At 40.5% G+C, this 13470-nt stretch overlaps 1 long non-coding RNA gene across 1 annotated transcript in view; it reads right to left on the reverse strand.

The window, feature by feature from the left end:
• The window catches only part of LOC136373301 (uncharacterized), a 178254-nt gene extending 173795 nt beyond the window's left edge, over positions 1 to 4459 (reverse strand). Inside the window, exon 1 of the long non-coding RNA XR_010745621.1 lies at positions 3082 to 4459. This is a non-coding gene — a long non-coding RNA (uncharacterized lncRNA). The remainder of the gene's footprint in view (positions 1 to 3081) is intronic.
• Positions 4460 to 13470: the final 9011 nt, after the last annotated feature.

The following is a 13470-nucleotide window of genomic DNA, read 5'->3' on the forward strand; positions in this document are numbered from 1 at the left end:
TTAGCCTTATCTAGGTACACAGAGCTGAGCTAGCACCCTGCTTGCCCAAGTTGCATCCTTTATCTTCTTGTCCAAAGCTACATTGTTCCTTTTTTTTTATAAGAGTAAAATGCTGTTCTGATCTACTGCCCTTATCATTAAAGCCTCTCAAAAATAAAATCACTCTAATTTCAACTGGAATGCTGTCAAGATAAAACACATTTAAACCCGTTTGAGGCTCTCCTTGGTGAATGATTTAAATTCTGTTGTACTCCCAGGTGAATTATTTTGCAATGGTCATTGCACTGTCTGTTGTTTGAGACCTGGTAGATTCTGAAAAGAGCTTGCTGCCCTAAAATGAAAAAAATAGCAAAAGGCTTTCCCAACTATTTTCCTTCAAAATGCCAAAAAACTAAAAGGCAGATTTTTCAAATAAAGCAGTTTTGGGCTAACTTTGCTCCTAATAAAGGCATCGATTTCATTCACAGCAGAATTCAGTACTTATTGCTTTCAAATACACTACCCCACCTTATCCACACTGCAGAAATTCTAGAGGTACTCTGCGACTTCATTAGGGAAATAAGTCTCTATTTTCCTCTAACAGATACAGAAAAATGCATCACACAGTGACCAGCATGACTCAAGGCTTTCGTATCCAATGGTTTTACAACATTATTTTTAGTCATGCTCCATATTGCTTTTATGGGAAAATTTTCTGCCCAGAAAAAAACCCCACACATTTCTCTTACCTTCTTGGTCTTCCACCAGTTCACAGATGTTGGGTTTTTTCTGCTTTGCCAAGATTAATGTTAAAATGGAAAATAATTAGGGATATAAAAAAGGACAATTTGATTTCTTTTTTCCCCATCAAAAATATTTTTACGCCCACTTTTTTTAGTAAACTGTTATTTCTTCACTTATATCTACTCATATTTGTCTCTCCTTATTGGCGGAAAGGAATTGGTTAGAACTAATGGGGAAGTAACTTTTTTTGGAGCATCTGCCTCTTAAATTGTCTTAAACCAAGACAAGCCCACTGCAGGGGAGGGGCGAGCAAGAGGCACATGGTTTTAATGGGACAACTAAATTGGACAATACCATTTCTAAATCAAGACAAATACATTTTCCTTCTTGATACATAACAAATCACTTTGTTTTTGACCTGCAAGACTGTTTCTCTTTGTATTGACACCAATAGATAAGTTCTAGACATAAATCTTTTTTTCATACAGATAATCACAGAATCATTTAGGTTCCCTAATGTCCAGTCTAAATTTGTATCCTTCAAGCTCTTCATAACTGGTTCTTATGGAAGTCATAAGAACAACTGTGTAAGTGTCTTGGTTTAAAATGTATAAGTGTCTTGGTTTAAGACAATTTAATGGGCAGACAGTCCAAAATGAGTCACCTCCTCTAGTTTTAACCAATCCCAGTAGATATAAGTGAAAAATAATAATTTAATAAAAAAAGCAAAATAGCAACAGGCAGGAAAAATAACAGTAATAATCACTAGTTACAAGGTTGTTGAAATCTTGTGGACTCCCCAGGAACAAAGAAAAATTTAAAATGGTGGTGAAGCTCCTCCCCCAAAATGGCGCCCTCCACACCTGGCTTCATGGCTTCAGTCCTATTTACTCATATTTCATGTCTCCGTATTGGTAGAAAGGGATTGGGTGAAACTAAGGGGAGGTAACTCATTTTATAGTGCCCACCTTGTAACATTGTCTTGAAACAAGACGGTGTATCACCCTGGTATGTTAGGATAGGCAAGCAAAACATGCATTTCATCATCAAAACTGATTAGAATATTATTGACGATTCATAGAGACGTGAAGACTGATTCGGTGATCAGAATTCGATTTTACTCAAGTTTTCCAAAAGCTTATATACCATTTCAAGAAGGTTAATAATTTTCCACTACAATAATCAGGTTAACGATCATACAGACAACTCATACATTTTACAACATCTTTTGCTTGCAGAAGTTTGATTTAATCTCTCATCTTCCTGTAAGCAGGTTTAACCTAATCTTCAAAGTTCTGTTTGTTCCAGCCATAGCACCTTGGTTATCAAACCAGCTATGCTAATTAAGTCTGTTTTACTCTTTGACCTGTGTTTTCCCACAAAACATTAAAAAAAAATAATAAATTAGTTTTCTAATTTGCATTTTTTTCTCCTAAACTTTAATATATCTACTGAGTCTGACATTGCTGTATGTCTTAATGTAACAGGTTATATCCCGTCCAAGCTCTGTTTTGTCAGTTGCACAGAAAGTGCACATACAAAGCATCCCCATGAAATTTTTCTTTCCAATAAAGTATCCAACTAGGAGTATCTGATTTTGTAATGAGAGCCCATATTTTCATTGGCAGCAGAAGAATTAAAGGGATCTGTGAGCCTCTGTTGTTTGACAGCTCTAGACCTCACACAAGAGGTGTGGGCACTGAGCACCACCCCATCACATTTTTGCCATTCACTTTTAATGTTAAATTAAAAAGTAAATGGCTATGGGATAGGAGAGACAATGGAAAAGTTCTTTCCTTTAGACATAGTGTGAGAGACTGAAATGGTTAAATCATAGAATGACTTTTGCCCACTGTAGCAAATTGCAAAGAAGTAGCTGTTCATCTGCAACCACCAAAGTCTACCCCTCCCTAAATATGCCTACTAAGTGGAATTTGGACTGTGACTGTGTGAAAAACGAGATTCACTTTTTTTGGTAGATTTTAAGAAATAGGTTTTAATAAAAGATAAGACAATTAGGAGATAAGGAAAAAGCAAAGTACGGCCGGGTGACTTGGCATTTAGCCAAGTCCACAAACTGCTATTTCACAGGTTTTCTTTAAATACCCTTTCTGTTGTATCAGCCTGTTGAATATTCATATTTTTCCATAAACTAGTTTCCATATTCAAGGGACTGTTTTGCACGGCCCCTCCTTGGGTCCGCCTTTTTAGAGCATGCGTGTTTCTTGGCTGTGTCTTCATTATCACCTCCAGATTGGGGCCTTGGTCCATGCTTTCTTCAGATGGTGGATGCTGATAGGTGGTGTATCAATACCAGAGTCTTCTTTACATGTTCACTGGATGTTATCCCAGCCAAACAGACAGTTTAAGCATACTATATCAATACTACCACTATGCCTAATTTTCTTTACTAACAGCAGAAATAAAAACTTATATCCTTACCACAAAGTTATTAATCATATAGCACACATCCTGCGAAAAGCCAACTTTATAATAGTCATTTATAGCAAATTCCTCCCTTTTTCTTTTTAACCATCATTTGGCTTGAGCCATACTCTTTGTTTTCTAGCCTACGTTATTTGCTTATTTTTCCACCGATAAAAAGGGTTTTCTATATTATCTATTTAGATGCAGTTATTTTAGGATCTGTTGACATTGCCAATATTTCCTTATTTTGGACTACACCAATGATTAGCCAAATAGATACTTAATTTCTAAAAATTCCAGTATTGGTCCCAATTCTACACATATGTAAGAATGTAATTTGGATGGGTTATAATAGTGAATGTTGATATGGGTATTAGAAAAAAACTTTAGTTTACAGTCTTTGGTAGCACTTGTATCATGATTCTGCTAATATCTTTGAAAGATAAAAGAGTGAGTGACAGAAATAGAGTTCCAGTTCCTTGACTTATATCCCCACCTGATCAGGCCTATGGGGGTGCATCCCACAGCTGGTGTATGATTCTTCTTGGTGGCGAAATACAACGGTCTTGACTGGAGTTTGCTCTCTTATTTTCTTGTCACACTCTGCTCAATTTCAGGCAAATAGTTTCTGATACCTTTTAATTGAAGTTGTTCTATGTTACTCAAGCATCTCCCATTCACCAGACACTAGTAATCCCCATTCACCAGGATATATGTATACATGCATCACTAAAAGGCAGTAAAGTCCCTTAATCCCAAAGGCCAGCTGCAAAGCCCTTTTAGAACTGACAATTACTCGTGCTGGCCAGACTGGACTTTGAGTAAAACTAAAACAACTGCATCTTCAATTTACTGTGATTTTCCTGCATGATCATTTTACTGAAATTAGGGTGTCATTTTCCTCTCCAGGGAACCACCTCTGATACCATTTAATTTTTGAAAGCCTTCACCTTTTTTAACTGCAACCAGGATCGAGGAACAGGTTAAAAGGAAACTTAAGGAGAAAAATTTAGTCAATAACAAAAATAACTTAAACTACAGAGTGCAAAAAACCTATTTTTACCCCTTTTTTCTTTTCTATTAAGGTATTTATGGGCTATTCTTAACTTGTTGACTTAATAAATATTCCGATGTTAGAGCCTTATCAAACTGAAGGTTTCTGATAGGCAGATCCTCTGCCCAGCCTGTTCCTAGAGTAGAAACACAATGAATTCTTGATATTCCAGAAGATTTCTCTTACTATTTTAGGAGAACTCAGAAAGATATATACACTATAGGATTTGTTTCTATTTAAAGCCAAAGACACTCACCCGATTTGTCATGCATTGATTTAAGAGATCAGGTATCTTTTAGAAACTCTGACGAGAACTCCCTTTGACGGGAATTAACACCACCACTTTTGTGAGACAGGTCTCATCTGCAAAAAAGCTGGATTTTGTAAAATTTTGTAAGTAAAACCCCCAAAATAGTTTCTGCAAAATTTACAATAATTTAGTGTCACTTAGCATCACAAAACAGGGAAAGAAAAGAAATTACTAAAAAAATCTTACATATATCACAATAGTATTATAAAGCAGCTAGTATCTTGTTATTAATATTATTTTTTTCATACTCTATCCCAAGAGAAATCTGACATCTTATATTAAAAAGAAAAACAAAACACCTCCAAAAGTCTTTTAACAAACTTACAAAGAACTCCCCCAAAGAATCCATCTCAACCACTATCTACATCTCAACCTCCAATGTAAGAGGTGGATGATAGTTTTCCATTTTATAAAGTTATATGATTAGTACCTTAAATTATTTTTGACCTACCCACTTAGAAGAGCAAATCTTTATATCTCTTCTTGTGACTTTCAAATAGCAGAAGAAAAATTGCTCTTGAGAATTTCTTTCTACTATTATCCTGACAGTATTAGACTTCTATCAGTGATTAACTGTACCTTTTTTTGTGGGGACAACACTGCCAGCATCACTGAAGAATGTCCCTTGTTGGTTACAAATATCTGCATGTTTGTGTCTGTATACAAAAGAATCACAGCTACTGTATTAACTCTGACACAGTACAAGTTTAGTTGAAAACTCTTTCCTTAATTACCACACTGCTGGGTAGTAATTCACACTTATGTTCTGTGAACACCAACATGTCCTCTTGGTATTTTGCATAGGTGCTTCTCCTTGCCCTCCTTCTTTAGGCTATATTCAGTTAATGCACTAGTAGCACCGATTGAGGAGTAATAAAAGAATCTTTAAGTTAGTATGAAAGAGCTACTTTAAATACACAAAACAATTAGGGAAAATAAAAGAGACAAAAACATATTGTCTGTTCTGTAAGGTATAAAACCTAAAATAAATTAGCCAAAATGCCAAGAATATGGAGCCAGTCCTCTTCCTGTGATCTTGATGTACCTGCAACATTACACAGTGGGGTGACATAAACACTTTCAAAACAATACTACACGTTTCAACTTTAATTTTCCACACCTGTAGAGTAGGGTTACTTTAAAGTCCGTTTTCTTTGTAGCTGTGAAGAAACAGAAGTAGGAGGATCTGACAGACCAGACTGATTTCTGAGTGTTATGCAGAGAAGTAAAACAAAGAAAGTTCTTTGTCCAAAATTTTTTAAATTATTTGAGTCTTTTTCAGTTCATAATTATTCAGTTTTGTGTAAAATTCAACTTGGTATCACCTGGTTGGGATCTTACAGTTGATTCTTAAGTTCTTACACCAGTCTTTTGATCTTGTTGGTGTTGATTCAAAAATAGCAGCCTTTTAGTTGTCAGTCATACTGCAGCTTCAGTTGTTTGTGATACCTGAAAAAAGAATCTTCTTGCTGTGGGGTTAAAGAACTGTCCTTCCCATTTTTTTGTAATTGTAAAGATATACCTTTTTAACATTAATCTCTTTTTATTTCATAAACAACAGGTTCACAGTCCAAACATTACCTCTTAGGGTGTTACTTTCAGGTTCCCATCTGGGTTACATCTGGACTCCTAGCACACCTCTCACTCATGGCATTTGAGTATTACTTTTGTTTAAAAAAATTCCCAGTAATGAAAAATTACAATTTCATCCATAATTCCTTCTTTTTCTTCCTCACCACATTCTTTAAACTTCCAATACCTTCTTATCAAACACCAGAACTCTCTCACAACTCTTTTCACTCCAATCTCCTATTCCATCAAAACTATTCCCTCCCATTTCCGAGGTCATCCCCCCTTTGATCTCTTATAGCTATTTCTTTGGGTAATTTTAATGCCCCCAAAATTTTCAAAAAACTTTTAAGACCTCTAAAAATCAAAAAACCTCTAAAAATTTCTGAAAATCTCAAAAAACCCACAAAACCCATCCTTTCAAGACTTCTAAAACCCAAAAAAATCCTTTAAAACCTTTAAAAATTAACCTCCTCATTAATCTGCAAAACTGCATTAATCCTTTTCAAGCAGCCCTCTTTTTCCACAAATTTCCCCAAAAGTACGTATTATCCCCAATCAGCAAACATTTTACACTTTTTTTTTTAAGCACATTTCAACATTCTCCTCTTTGCAAGATTCTCCCACAAACTATCAACATATTTTCTCTCCCTCTCTTAGAAGATTTTATTTTTGCCAAACTTTTATTATTCTTCTGGCGCAACCCCCATTCTCAACAATATTTCTAGATCTTTTCCCAACACATTAAGTTCAGGGATCAATAAAATATCTCCCATCCATCTGCTGGTATTTCTTTTAATTACCACATTCTCCATGTTAGGGACTTCAAACTTTTTCCCTTCCGCCGCCACCTCTGAGATCTCTTTACCTACCCTCCATCCCACTGGGAATCCCCATAATACATGCCTTTTCTGTTTCAAAACCGACCAAAAATTGGAACACCTCCTCCCCAGGACCTACTTTCAGGGTTATTACAGGCTCCAGATGGCATTTGTCCTTAAAAAAATAGAGCCTATGACTCCTCTATATTATGTTTTGTTTTGGTTTTGGTTTTGTTTTCTCGATGAGGGCACTCACGCTTATAATGCCCTTCTTTCCTACAAAAGAAACAGGCACCCTCAGGGCGCTTTTGGGATTTTGTTCACATTTTGTCTCTCTTCCCCTCCCCGTCTCCAAGCCCTGAATCCCCGAGGAGCGGGAGGCTGCAGACGGGTCCGGGGCCGCTCTGCGGTCAGAGCCGTCCGGCGGAGGCCAGGGGCCCGCGGAGCACCGGGGGGCACGGACTGTGTTCGGGACAGACGGGACTCCCAATGGAGTCCACAGGGCTGCGGCGGCATCTCCCACGGCAGAGCTGAGGCAGCCTTCTCTGTCGGCAGCCCCGCAGCTCTAACATGAGCAGGCGAGGGCAGGGCTGCGGGGGAATTCAGCACGAACCCCACAGGGACAAACCGCCGCGTGGCACGGGAGATTGGAGGCTGCCCCGGGCCGGGAGGCAGCGACACGGGGGAAGTGCCCTCGGGTGGGGTAGCAGGAGCCAGCGGGACCCCGGCATGGCCGGCGGAGCGGCCGCGGGTGGGGCAACCGAGACTGGGTGAGGCCGAGCCCCCGGCGGGGCCGGGGCTGGCGGGGCCCGGGGGGAGCGGAGCGCAGGCGGCCGTGCAGTTATGGAGACGGACCGCAGCACAGTCAGGGGCAGCGCTCGGGCAGACAGCGGTACGGGGCTGGAGGACGGGCACCCTGACAGAGACACAAGTGGGAACTTCGGCGCAGCTTAAACTAAAGCGGGAGGTACGACAGGCGCAAACAGTGGCCCAGAAAGCGCCGTGACAGGCGCTGCGGCAGCACAGGGGTGAACAAGCGGCTGCACAGCCGACACAGACAGAAACACGGGTGGGGGCTGCACCCAGCCCCCCTTTCTCCTCGATCTCTGTATCCCAACTCATCTCTTTTTTTTTCCATTTCCACAGTACAGGAAAACCTCTCCTTTCCAACAACACAATACAATAACACAAATAAACTCTACAAGTACACCTCTCACTTACACATACCTCCACTCACACAAAGACAACATAAAAAGATTAGTATTCTTACACTCATTCATTCACCCTTATTCAATTCAATATGCCTCCCTTGCTCATCCTCTTTCACAAGACAACACAAGCAGACAATACAAGAAAAATGGTACCCTCTTTTAATCTTTATTATTTACCTATAGTTATTTAGCTAACCTCTCCTCCAGATGCTCTTGGATTATCACACTTTTTGAGCCTCTGGTGCTTCTCAACCTGGTCGGTTTTTTAAAACCCTGGTATCTTGATCCTTACACCCCTAGCTCTTTTCGTGTTTTTATCCTCAATCTGGCAAAAAGTCATGCATGCATTTGGCCACTCACCGGATGCTCTCAGGTTACCTAACCTTCAATCCGACAATGTTTTGGGGTCCCCCACTTATCCCGTTTTCCCAGTGGATGGTATAGGAAAACCATCGGCTCCCTACCTGAGGGGTCCAACCCCTCTCCTGGGACCCTGTCCCAGCCACCCGGGGGTCACTTTCACTCGTTACCTTTCGCTTCGCCTCCGTACTGGCCGCCCCTCTCACGAGAGCACGGTACCGCAGCATGAGAAGCCACCACACTCGTTTCACCAGTCTGGAGTGCCCAGCCAGTGTCTCATTCACACACACACACACATCGACCCCCTATCCTGCTCCCCTAAGAAATACTTACAATCCTTTTTTCTTTCTTAGGTTCTTCGTGCACTTAGCAAAAATATTGCAGTTTCAAGGAGCCTTTTCCCTTTTCTTTACTTTGCTTGTTTTTCCATCTCCTTGCTTATCTCCTGGGGTGTTTACCTGCAATCCCCAATTCTCGCCAGGAAAAACAAAGTTTTGGGCCGCCAAAAATCAGGCGGGGCGCCTCCCTTGCTCTGAATCTCCAGGGGTTTCAGGGATAAAGTACATCCCGGAAAGAGCCCCCAAATTGTGAAAAAAGAGATTCACTTTTTTTGGTAGATTTTAAGAAATAGGATTTAATAAAAGATAAGACAATTAGGAGATAAGGAAAAAGCAAAGTACAGCCGGGTGACTTGGCATTTAGCCAAGTCCACAAACTACTATTTCACAGGTTTTCTTTAAATACCCTTTCTGTTGTATCAGCCTTTTGAATATTCATATTTTTCCATAAACTAGTTTCCATATTCCAGGGACTGTTCTGCATGGCCCCTCCTTGGGTCCGCCTTTTTAGAGCATGCGTGTTTCTTGGCTGTTGTCTTCATTATCACCTCCAGATTGGGCCTTGGTCCGTGCTTTCTTCAGATGATGGATGCTGATAGGTGGTGTATCAATAGCAGAGTCTTCTTTACATGTTCACTGGATGTTATCCCAGCCAAACAGACAGTTTAAGCATACTATTGAGATATTAAATTTGAAGAATTAAAGACTTTAGTTAAACTAGGTATTGCTGACGTAGACTCCCTTTACTAACTAGACATTGTTGAGGTAAACTTCCCTTTTTTTAACATAAGCCGGATTTAAGGAACTGATAAATCAGGAGACCTGTCAACTTAATCAGTAGACTCCAAGAACACAATGTGATCATAAATCTGATAGTCTTGAGAAAACAGGATCCAGGTGTCACCAACACTAAAAGGTTAAAAAGTCAAAGTGAGGAAGACCCATCTTACTTCATCATTTTGAGACCCCACCCCAAAAAAGGATCACCGACCCATTTCAAAGAACAAACTACACATGCTTAATTGCTTTTTGGCTAATTACCATACGAAGCGGGGAATGGGATGGACCAGAATTATGAATATGCATTTGTGTTTTGGGTATTCAACACTTTTGTACATAAAAAGACCCTGTGACCATCTGTGAATGGCGCGTGTGTATTTGGGAGCTATCCCTCACGCTGCCCGGCGTCGTAATAAACATACACTTTCTAACTTCAAACTGTTAGAGAGTCTTTGTCCGTCATAGTTGGATATTGGTATTAGATCAATATCCATATTTTTTTAACAAATCAGGATGCATGGGGGATTTTCCACCATACATGCGTACCTGGTTGAGACAGGTTCCAGGTTTAAATACAATACACTTAGATACCACAGAATTTCACCTCCCTGCCCACCCATTCCCTGCCCATTCTCCGCCTTCTTGTGCTTCATATTACAATTAGTCTTCTGTGGTGCCACACCTCCTGGTGGTCATGGGCAGGGGTCTTCTGATGAAGTAAGGAGTCTTCCTTGGTGTTCCCTATTTGACCTCTGTCTCTGAGCAGCCACAGTGAAGGTTTGGATAATTCCCAGGTCAGTTTGTCCTGGCCAAAACCAGGAGCCTGGTTCTTGCTGGTTTCTTAATCAACTGGTTCTGCTTTATCGGGTCTTCACAATACCTAAGTCCCGCTTTACTGAATTTTAACACTATACATCTTATCTCTATGGCCTTTACCTAGCAACTAAATTCCTATGTGTTCTGTTAATTATTTCTACCTAGCATGTTACACTCTTATGTGTTCTGGTACAAGTTGTTTCTTTACTTTTACAAAATTGCTAAATAAGTTGTATATATTTCTGTTCTCCCCTTCACCTGTCTAAGCACATTATATGCTTCTAAAATTCTGAATTTTCATATGCATATATGTTTCCCATATCAGAACCATTTCAGTCTCTGACACAGACAAACAACAACAACAGCAACAACAAAAAAAGCCAGAAGCCCCAATAACAGTCATTTCCTGCTCCCCACAGGGCGCGTTGGCTCCTGGTGAGGCAGAGAGGCTGCAGTGACTGCCCTGTGGCTTCAGGGGGCGTTATTGGCTTCCAGTGAGCCAGAGGGGCTGCAACGGCTCCCCCGTGGCCTCTGGGGTGCTCCAATGTGGGCTCAGAAAACCTCCTGATGTGGTGTTGGGAGCTCAGGCAAGGATGGGAGGTGGCTCTTTTTCATAAAACTCACAGGTAGCAGAGGCAGCAGCTGGTCTTGGTAACATCCCAAGCAGCAAGCTAAACTGTAGCAGTACCCCCAGAGCAATGGGCAGGAACAGCAGACACGCAGACCCAGGATGACATGCTAAACTGTAGCAAGGTCCCCGGAGCAGCCAAATGCTCTCTGTAACACACACACCCGTTCTCCTCAACCACAGAGCAAAAAAAGGGGCCAGCAACTAGCCCCCCCTTCCCTCAAGAAAGAGCTCCAGAGTCCAACCCCAGATACCTCTGGTATTTATACCACAACTCCCAAACCTACCTACTTCGCCCCAGGCATGACTTCCAAATTCCTGACAGATCCATTAATGTGGTATGTGAAAGTGATTGGCCATGTCTTTTGTTTCTTAATTGCCCCTATTCTTTCTAGACAACCTCCTCCCCTCACAGTGTCTTCCTTTCAGATGGGAGAAAATTCCCTGAAAAACCCAAACCTGCAACAAGTCTTAACACAAAGCAGACAAAAAAATCTACCTTCAATGTAGTCATCTCAGACCATCCTGTCCTATCCCTGCTTTCAATTCATACTCACTTGTCTACGAGCAGCTGGTTAAACAGCACAGGAGGAATTTGTTGAGGTATAATGGGGATGAGCGAAATTACTGCAATGCTGAGAGCAGCTCTAGGATGGAGTTTTTGGTGGTTTGTTTGGGATTTTTTGTAACTCTCTACAGTGTGTTTTTGGAATGCTGAAGAAGTTTATTTTGGTGATCAGATGTCTCTCAGTAAGTAATGCAGCAGTGGGAATAGTCAGTGCTTGTATGGATATACCATGTGTAGTGCTAGAAAGATTTTTAGAGAAGATATACCAGATGTATTTTTTACCCCTAACAAGCCTACCTCAATTTAGGGGTCAGGATGCTTAGCACCTATAGGCTCCCTTCTTACCCTAATTAGAGCCTATTGGGAAAAACCCAGCAACTGTCCAATGGGAATGGATCTGGTTGCCTTGAAGAGGGCAGGTTGCAGCTCCTCTGATGGCTAGTGCTGGACTGTTTTAAAGCTTGTATTGTGAAATCAAGGACTCAAGGGGAGAGTGTGGGGAAGGGTTTAGGAGCTGCAACAGAGGGTTATGAGAGGAGAAAGAGGAGGGGAAAGAAGTATTGGACATTAAGGTGCAAGAAGAAGTAGTAGAAGTTGAAAGACTGTCTGACATGAGGTAGTGTTATAAATAATGAGTCAAATTTCATTAAAAATGCCAATATATTAATAGAATTTTGTGAAATATTATTTTATGGAAAAAACCAAAATCAATCGGACAGCATGGACCCTGGGATCGATGCTGGGTGAACCTCAGGTGCAACTGTGAGCCGTACCCCTCCCCGTTCACAAATCCTGCCTGCACACAGTCCAGATTTATACAGTTTTTCTTGCTTGAGGCAAAAGTTGCCTTACCCCATTGTCCACTCTGCGGGTGTTTCAAATTCATATTTCTTTTCTTTCCCTCTGCTGGTCTGATGAATGGGATTCCAGACAGAGCTGATACTTCCGATTAGATTTTTGGGAACTTGGTATACACACGCCCACTGGTCTGATTGTAGATAAGGTTCCAATCAGGCGATGATCACCAGGTCGTTAGTAATCTTATCTCAGGAGAAGGCCCATCTCCTTCAGGAACCTCCTTCTTGTATTTTGTAGATGTGGTTATCCTATTCCTGGAAACAACTCGTAGTTGCACCATACTTTTATTTCAAGGAGACAGGGGCATTTGATATAGTGTATGTTTTATACAGGATATTTATGTAGAAAGAACTAATTAATTCCACCATGATTACAACAGGTAGGTTTCTTGAAAGTTTAGTAGAAATATTGCAAAGATTGAAATTTTGGTAAGCTGCTAAGATGGCTTGGTAAGTGGGAAGCGTAAATCTGGATGTGGTGTGTGAGAGAAGTTTTGAAAAAAACAGCAGGATTTTTAAGAACTAGAGCAAACAGGGAGACTATTTCTAGTTACTGGAATAAAACAGAAGAAGTAGATTTGAGAGAAACCTTGGGGTGGAGATAAAGGTATGGGAGAGGATAGGTCTATGCCCTATGCTTTTCTGGAATAAGGATCTAGGAGAAAGTTTGATGAGGACCAAAAGTATGGGTACTTGTTTTTTTAAGGGGTATGGCCCTAGAGGTGAGTATTAGAAAGCTTGTGAGGGAAAACCTGGGGAAAAACAAAATATGATTAAGAACTCTAAGGAACCCTTTGGGGAAAAAAATAGGATAAGCTAATGTGTAAACATCTTATGCATGTGAGGTGTTAAAACAAATGATAATCTGTTTGCTCTTATCCCAGTGGATATTGTGAAAAACAAGGTTCACTTTCTTGGTAAAATTTATAAGTTTAATAATAATAATAAAAAAGACAATTAGGAGACAGAATAAAGCAAAATACAGCCAGGTGCTTGTCATTCAGCCAA

This window comes from Sylvia atricapilla, chromosome W (genome assembly GCF_009819655.1).
Source record: "Sylvia atricapilla isolate bSylAtr1 chromosome W, bSylAtr1.pri, whole genome shotgun sequence".
Lineage (NCBI taxonomy): Eukaryota > Metazoa > Chordata > Aves > Passeriformes > Sylviidae > Sylvia > Sylvia atricapilla.